The sequence below is a fragment of the Lactuca serriola genome, chromosome 4 (assembly GCF_051521515.1).
Source record: "Lactuca serriola cultivar US96UC23 chromosome 4, Lser_US96UC23_V15, whole genome shotgun sequence".
Taxonomy (NCBI): domain Eukaryota; kingdom Viridiplantae; phylum Streptophyta; class Magnoliopsida; order Asterales; family Asteraceae; genus Lactuca; species Lactuca serriola.
Genome location: NC_136411.1, coordinates 344,503,105 through 344,511,104, shown reverse-complemented (window position 1 = coordinate 344,511,104; position 8,000 = coordinate 344,503,105). Strand labels below are relative to the sequence as shown.

At 29.6% G+C, this 8,000-nt stretch overlaps 1 long non-coding RNA gene across 1 annotated transcript; it reads left to right on the top strand.

Moving 5' to 3' along the window:
• Positions 1 to 3,997: 3,997 nt before the first annotated feature.
• On the top strand, positions 3,998 to 5,416 carry LOC145097529 (uncharacterized). The gene is made up of 2 exons (XR_013704390.1): positions 3,998 to 4,700; positions 5,050 to 5,416. It is a non-coding gene; the product is annotated as an uncharacterized LOC145097529 (long non-coding RNA).
• Positions 5,417 to 8,000: the final 2,584 nt, after the last annotated feature.

Below are 8,000 nucleotides of genomic sequence, written 5' to 3'. Positions count from 1 at the left end.
TGTTGTTATATATATAATATATGTTTTCAAGTGTAGTTTGGAGCATATGGTGCATTGTTGATAAAGAAAAGGTTTGTCTATTATGGGAAGTATTTATTTGATATGTGTCTAATATTTTCTTTATTTGATTCCGACTTTTTGGTGCTTTTGACCAATTTGTGTCCACTAAAATTGTTTGGTTTAAATTGATCATCGAATCAGAACATTAAGTATTCTTTTTCCCCATTCAAATAGGTCAAAATAGTTGAAGATTTTCAATATTGAATCGTGTTATGTTTTGATTCTTATTTTTTTTTTTTGGAATATTTGCAACTACATATTAGGCGATCTTATATATAAAAGCCGAACTAAATTACAAAAATTGACATTCTTTTATATATCACTATACTACAGTTCACAAAATAAAATAATTGAATAAATAGCAATTAAAATAGTTAGAGAAAAATATTAGTAAAATACAAAATGATATATGTAGATAAAATATTATTTAAAGTTTAAATGTATACACCAGATAAATTTATTACCCTTAAAAACAAAGTATACACAGGATAAAAAATAGGTATGATTTCAAATTTAATTTTTGATAATAACAGTTTGCGGATTTATTGACTATGATATAAATGTTTTTCGAAAATCTTTAAATATAATATGAAATTTTGAAATACAAAATTAAATATTAGTTAATTTTATGGGATATGATTATATTCAAGAGCTCTAAGAAAATGTCATGGCAAACCATAAATACACATCTTATTTTAATAAATGATTTTTTTTTTGCTACATGTCATATTCTTATTCAATTTGTCAAATGTCATTTTTTTTTGTTATTTTAAATTAATTTTTTTTCCATATGTCATTTTATGGGTATTTTTTTTTTAATTTTGTTAAATTCCACATAATATTTTAATGTAATAATTACAATAAATGTAACAATAAATAGATATCAATTTTATTAATGGACTTATCTTCTAATTTCAAAATTTCAAAATTAAAGCTTATTAATTTTTTTGTTTATTTATTTAAATTATTTGTTTAAATTTAAAATATAAAAAAACATTTCAATTTTAATAATTCATTTTTTCTTATTTTCATATAAATATAAAATTCTCAAATATTTAGACTTTTATATCTAACTTTTTTTTCTTTTAAATTAATTTATTGTAATGCATGAGTCTCACAACTAGTACCTAATAGAATAAGATATCACTATTTTTTTCATTAATTTCAATCTTGTAATGTAAGGAAAAATAATAAGTTTTGACTCAAGTTTGAATCCCATATATTTGATTTTGTTGATCTTCCACTTTCAACACTAACTTTTCGTTTTCAAACCATGTTATCAAAACTCTCGATTTCCATAGTTCGACATGTTATATACTTTTTTCTTGGTGATGCATTTTACGCAGAAAAAATTGTGTACAAAATATATGTAACTTCGACTTTAATAAATGGAATTCATCTTTCTTGTTATCTATGATACTAAGTACTACGTAGAAACTGTTAGAAACTAATTAAAAGAGCTATTCATGACCAAAAAAAAGGAAACTTATATTAGGAAATAACCTGCTTTCATATATTTTAAAAGAATAACATGTTTGGCAATAAGCAAGACGCCGTGGTGTGCAACCGTTTTTGACCTATGTTGTGATTGTGACAATTTTTGTTACAAACTTAAATATATGAATCAACAGTGAAAATTTTTGTTGGAAAGTCATCGTTAAAACTGACAGTTATGACGTTTTAATGAATTTGGTTTATATATAAAAGAACTGTTTTTAATCACAAAAAGAAGTCAAAATGAGAGTTCCATCGGGTCAAATCCAAGAAAATATGAAGGACTACCCAACAAATTTAATATTTTCAGGGAATTGAAATTAAAATTGAAAATGAGAGTTCCATCAGGTCAAATCCAATGAGAGTTCCATCAGATCAAACAATAATTTGAATTGAAATTGAAAACGAAGGAGAGAGGAGGTAGATGCAGACGACAAATCTGTTCGTTGTCCGCTGCAATCGGAGATGTCGCCTGGACGCCTGCGATTGGAGAGGAGGGCGGCGGCAACAGACGGTGCTGATTGGATTGGAGGTGATGGCCGACGAAGGTTGCTGGAGTGAAGAAGGAGTTGTCGAGGGTTCTTTCTACGAAGGTGGGAATGTTGGACGAATGGAGGCAGAAACAAAAGAAACACGTTTTTTTAGGTCAAAAGCACTTCGCAGACTTTAGAAGAGGCTGACCCATATATGTGTGGTGAAGACCTCGCGCAAACGTTTTTATGTCTGCGCACTTCAGAAAAACAAACGCACTGCAAACTTTTATGTCTGTGTGTGGTCTGCGAGGCACAGACAAAAGAGACCACACAGATCTGCAGGGAAAAAACAAACACCCTCTTAGTCACTAATATAACTAGTTATTGGCTGTCAAATCTTATGGTGTTATTAATAAATTTTGTTTATATATAAAAAAATATACACTAAGAGCTTATTTTTATTCTCCTTATATGGGTTTAAAATCCAATGATTGACAAGTACTTCACAATTTACAAAGCATGTATGAATGAGTCATATATATAAACTTAACTTTCGGTTTTTTTCTTCCTTCATTTTCGTGAACTTCTTTTGAAGCCTCTCCGTCTTGAAAACTCTTGTGAAGCTTTCTGTGATTGTTTTCTAGTTTCCTAGTAGCAAAGGGATTCATACTACGCAACTTTCTAAATTTGTAAACATATGTTGAAAATGTGATTCGACAAGAATTTCAACCCGAAGCGCTTTTTGAAGTTGCTATTTTACACCATGTTCTCAATTCAACTTAACAAGGGAAAAGAAAGGAAATGGATGACAATGAGAAAAAAAAAGAGTTGGTATTTCTGAGTTTTTTAATGAAAGAAAATGAAAAAAAGTGGAAAAAAATGAAAAAAAAACTTTATCTCCTAACTTTCCTTCCAATTTGGAAGTATTTGATGAAAATGAACAAACTAATTTTCTTTTCATTTCTTTCAAACTCTAAAACACAAAATACAATTTCCTTTTCTCTCTTTATTTTATTTCTCTTGCTAAAACTTGGGAACAAGGTGTTAATGTTTTTATAACGCATGTTAAAATGAGTATTTTTTTTAATAATTCAAGTTTTGCAAATCAAAAACCCTCTCACAAAATTTTAAATTGTTTTTAGAACCGTATATCTTATCCTTTTTACATATCATTTGTCCACATAATCCAAGATATATCTTTATCAAGATAGTGACAACAAAATAGCTGAAACCTTGTATGTCTTAAATTAGCCTTCTAGATGATTGATGAGAATGCACTGTATATAGGAGAGGAAAACGCTGAAACGTTTTGTTAGTTATCCTCAAATTGAAAGATTGTTAAGTTGTAGAGTGCGATGATTGTGATCGATGCTACAATGACCACAAATAATTTATTTTGGGCTTAGCCCATATTGAATTTTAGGCCTGAAATTGGAAACCCTAACTCTACATATAGATCCCTATGTAACTATAAACTAGGGGTGTTCGCGGTGCGGTTTATCCACAAAACCGCAAACCGCACCAAATATGCGGTTTGTTATTTTCGGGAACCGCCGACCGCACCGTAAAGGTAATAAACCGCGTTATACGGTGCGGTTTTGTGCAGACGGTTTTGCGGTTTTTGTGCGGTTTATGTTTCATAAACATAAATATTAAATTTTGTTTTAAACATAATAAGTGTGTGATGCTTTATATTATATGAAGAAAATATTAGTTGCCTGTATAAGCATCTTCTTTATGCATAACATCAAAATATTTTACAATATTTTAAAATTATAATATGAACTTATGGTACTGTAAACACATATTTTTGATATAGTTGGTTTTCCATTTTGACTCCTGTTTATCAATCGAAATCTCATAAATATTATTAACGGTATTAAAGTGGTAAACATCTAACGTGTTTTATATATATATATATATATATATATATATATATATATATATATATATATTCAAATGAGAACCAAAAAAGATCGATAACTAACTAAAAACTTATTATCTAACCTAGATGTAATACTTTCATTTTACTCATATTTTCTAAAAACAAAAAGCATCTGATAGTTTTAGAACCTCTCAAACTCTCTCATCGTCTCCCACCAAAACTTGAAGAACATATAAATATTTCCACCGGTTGCCACCAACCACCACCCCCATACATCCGCCGCCTCATACCGTCGGAGAACTGTCGCCTACTCCTACCATCGGTGAACCACCGCCATCGGCCGCCTCCGACCACCATTGGTAACCAGCCTCACGATCACCTCATCTCCTGTTAGATCTGGTTTAAATATGTTTAGATCTCGTCCATATCTAGTCCACCACAACCTTCGGTGCATCGATTTGTTACTACACCATCCGATCTGTTATCTCGTTGGAATTCAAGGCGGAACCGACATCGCCAGCTAGATCTATTATTTCTACACCACATGCACCAGATCCACTGATTACGTCTTCCTCTTTCATCTCTAGATCTGTGATTTATGTCGGTAACTGCACCACCGATGATGACGACAACACCACGGACGATAGGCAATGCCAGATTCATTATTCCGACGAGCGGCTATGTCATATCAAAAATTAGGTGTTGCAGGAGAGGGAGGGTTTCATGTTTGACTTACCGGTGGTTTTGTTTTTTAAGAAAAAAAATGAACTGTAGAAAACTCGATTAAGGTATTTTTCTTTTTACCACTGGTCTCCTCTCTTTACCAAGCAAACTCTTCCTTCCATGGTACTCTTTACTTATCTGAATCTTAGTTTTTATTATTATCTAGTTAAGGTAGTTGAAATGCTTTGATTTTGCTCAATTATGGTTATTTGGAACTTGAAATAACATACTTGAGTGTATCTCAACAGCGACTGATTTGGAAATTATTCACTCGTTTGGCTTAATAATAACATACTTGTTTTTTTAAGAAAACAAGTGAAGCTACAGGGAATTAATATGCTATTATTTTAATGATTATTAGGTTGATACATATGCTATTATATCATCAATTTGGGTATTTTTATTATCAATCAGGTGTCTTTTGTTACTCTTGTATCTGCCCAGCTCCTAATAATAGTCATTTGACAAACACGTACTGTTCACCTCATTTTATTTGAAGACAGTTGGGTTGGCTATGAGTGGAGTGGATAAAAAGAAAGCCAAGAAGTGTATATACTTATAGTGGAATAGTATGATCACAGATATTCAACCACTTTGCTATGTTTTCGAAAGTAATAGAGATAATCGTTTGTTGTTCATTTTATTTCTGTAGTGTTACTATTCACTAGCTAAATAGATTCATATGCTTTTTTTACTACAATCGATTCCCTAGTCTAGCGCATGTTAAAGTATTATTAATTAATTTTGTTATATGACATGCATCTCATGATATTTACTTTTTTTTCTTATTTTTTTAGTTATATTTTAGTCTTATGATTTGCCTATCATTATAGATTTAATTATTTTAAAATCTTAAAATTTTGAACTATTAATGATACATGTTTTGAGTTTGATTTTTTAAGAACATGTCATTATATTATAATATAAGCTATTTTATTCTAAAAGTCTTGCTCCGTTTTTGATCTCTATGCTAAAAAGTTAGTTTTCTTTTGATCGTTTTTTTCTTTTGTTAATGTGTGAATTTAATGTTTTAATATCGTATTTTTTGTTTGTTTTACTTAATCTTAGTTTTTAATTCTACTAAGTTGTGAATACAAGTTTGTTATATTATTTGTTATAATATTTGCATAAAAATGATATTCAAAGTTTATGTTTTATGGTTGTTATGTTGTGAATTGAATTTAAAATGTATGTTATTATATTTTAGGCTTTTCTCAAATAATTTGAATTTATGTTTTTTATATAAGTTGTGAATTGTGATGTTTTCCAATTATTGTTTAGTTTTGTTAATGTTGGTTTTAACTATGAATGAGTGAATTAATATGTTTTTAAGTTGTGAATATTATAAATTAGAGCCCTAAATTTTTTTAATAAATTGGGAATGAGAATCCTGAAATATTTTGTTAAACTGTGAATTAGTGTGGTGACACAAGGTATTTAATCATATGTTTGAACAAAATCAAGTATGTTTTTAAGTTGTAAATACCGTTAATGAGAGTATATTTCTTTATTAAACTGTGAATTAAAATATTGAAATGTATTAATTTGTGTGGTGCACACAAGATATTTGATGAAATGTTAAAAGAAAATCAAGTATGTTTTTAAGTTGTAAATACTGTTAATGAGAGTCTATACTGTAAATTTTGTGTATTAAGTTGTGAATTTATTGTAATAAGTTGTGAACTTTGTGTATTAAGCTATAGTTTTGTGTTTTATACTTTAAATTAACTGCATTAAGTTATGAATTTTATGTTTAAACTATGAATTGACTATATTAAGCTGTGAATTGTGTATTAAATTTTGATTTTTGTGTTTCAAACAGTAAATTGACTGCATTAAGCTGTGAATTTTCTGTTTAAACTGTGAATTGACTGTATTAAGTTGTGAGGTTTTAATGAATTTTGTGTTAACGGTTATTTATAAGAAAATATAAGTTTTAAACAGTGAATTCATGAGTTTTATAAGGTTTAAGTTGTGAATTAGTTATGAACAAGTCTATTAAGCTGAGAATATGGTAATGAATGTACAATTTTTTTACATTAAATTGTAAATTTTATACTAAGTTTGTGAAATTTATGTATTAAATCGTGAATTGATTGTATTAAACTATGAATTGATTATATTAAGTTCTTACTTACTGTACTAAGTTGTGAATTTTGTATATTAAACTACACATTTATTATATTAAGTTGTAAAATTGATATATTAAAATGTGAATTAACTGTATTAAGCTGTGAATTGATTGTATTGAGCTATAAATTAATTGTATTAAGCTGTGATTTTTTGTGAACTTAATATGAGATAAATGAAACATTATACACATATATGATTTTCTCTAATTTTGAATAAAATATGTAAATTTTAAACTGTGGCTATCGTGTAAGTTAAACGTTGAAATATTAAAGTAAGTTGTGAATTAGTGGCTGAAATGATGAATTTAATTATGAATTCTAATTTTTTTTTTATCCAAATCTGATTTTTGAGGGAAGGATGTTGGCGGTGTTGGCACCGATGGATGATGATCGAGATGGTTGATGGCAACGTATGATAGTTAGCGATGTTGATGCTACTAGAGATGGCAATGGGGGCAGGGAACACAGGGGACCCCAATCCCCATCCCCATCCCCGAATCCTCATTCCAATCCCCATCCGCATCCCCATCGGGGAACATAAATAAACCCTCATCCCCACCCCCAATGGGGATTGGGGATCCCCAACGGGGAAACGGGGATTTTTTTTCTCTTTTAACATGCAAACTTTTACGTAAGAAAAAATTTTATATTTCAATTTTACCAGCATAAGTTTAAAGATTTTATAAAATATACAAGTACCCATAAATTGCAGAAAAAATATAAATAAATTTTCTACCAAATTTAAATACATACATCAAAAATCAAGTAAAAAAATTATCAGATTGATATTTAAGGTAAAATAGATCAACCAAAGAGAAAAAAATATATATACACGAGTTTAAATTAGATAAAAGAAAAAGCAAAAAGTATAATTTCAACCAAGTAATTACTAATGAGTTAGGTTACTTAGCTCAAATTTTATGTATTATAAACTATACTATAAATATATGTTCTGTATTATTTTTATATATTAATATATGTCGGGGACGGGTCCAGGGTCGGGGATTAAAGGTATCCCCATCCCCACTTTTTTTTATTCGGGTATTCCCCATCCCCGTCCCTATCCCCGGTCAACCTAGGGATTCCCCAGTCAAAACGGGTGCGGGTTTCGGGTTCCCCATTGGGTATGGGGATTTTTGTCATCCCTAGATGCTAGTGGTGGGGGTAAAGTAGGATATGTTCTATTTCTCACTCATCTTCATCTTCTTTGCTGATTTCAAATAAGTTATCTTA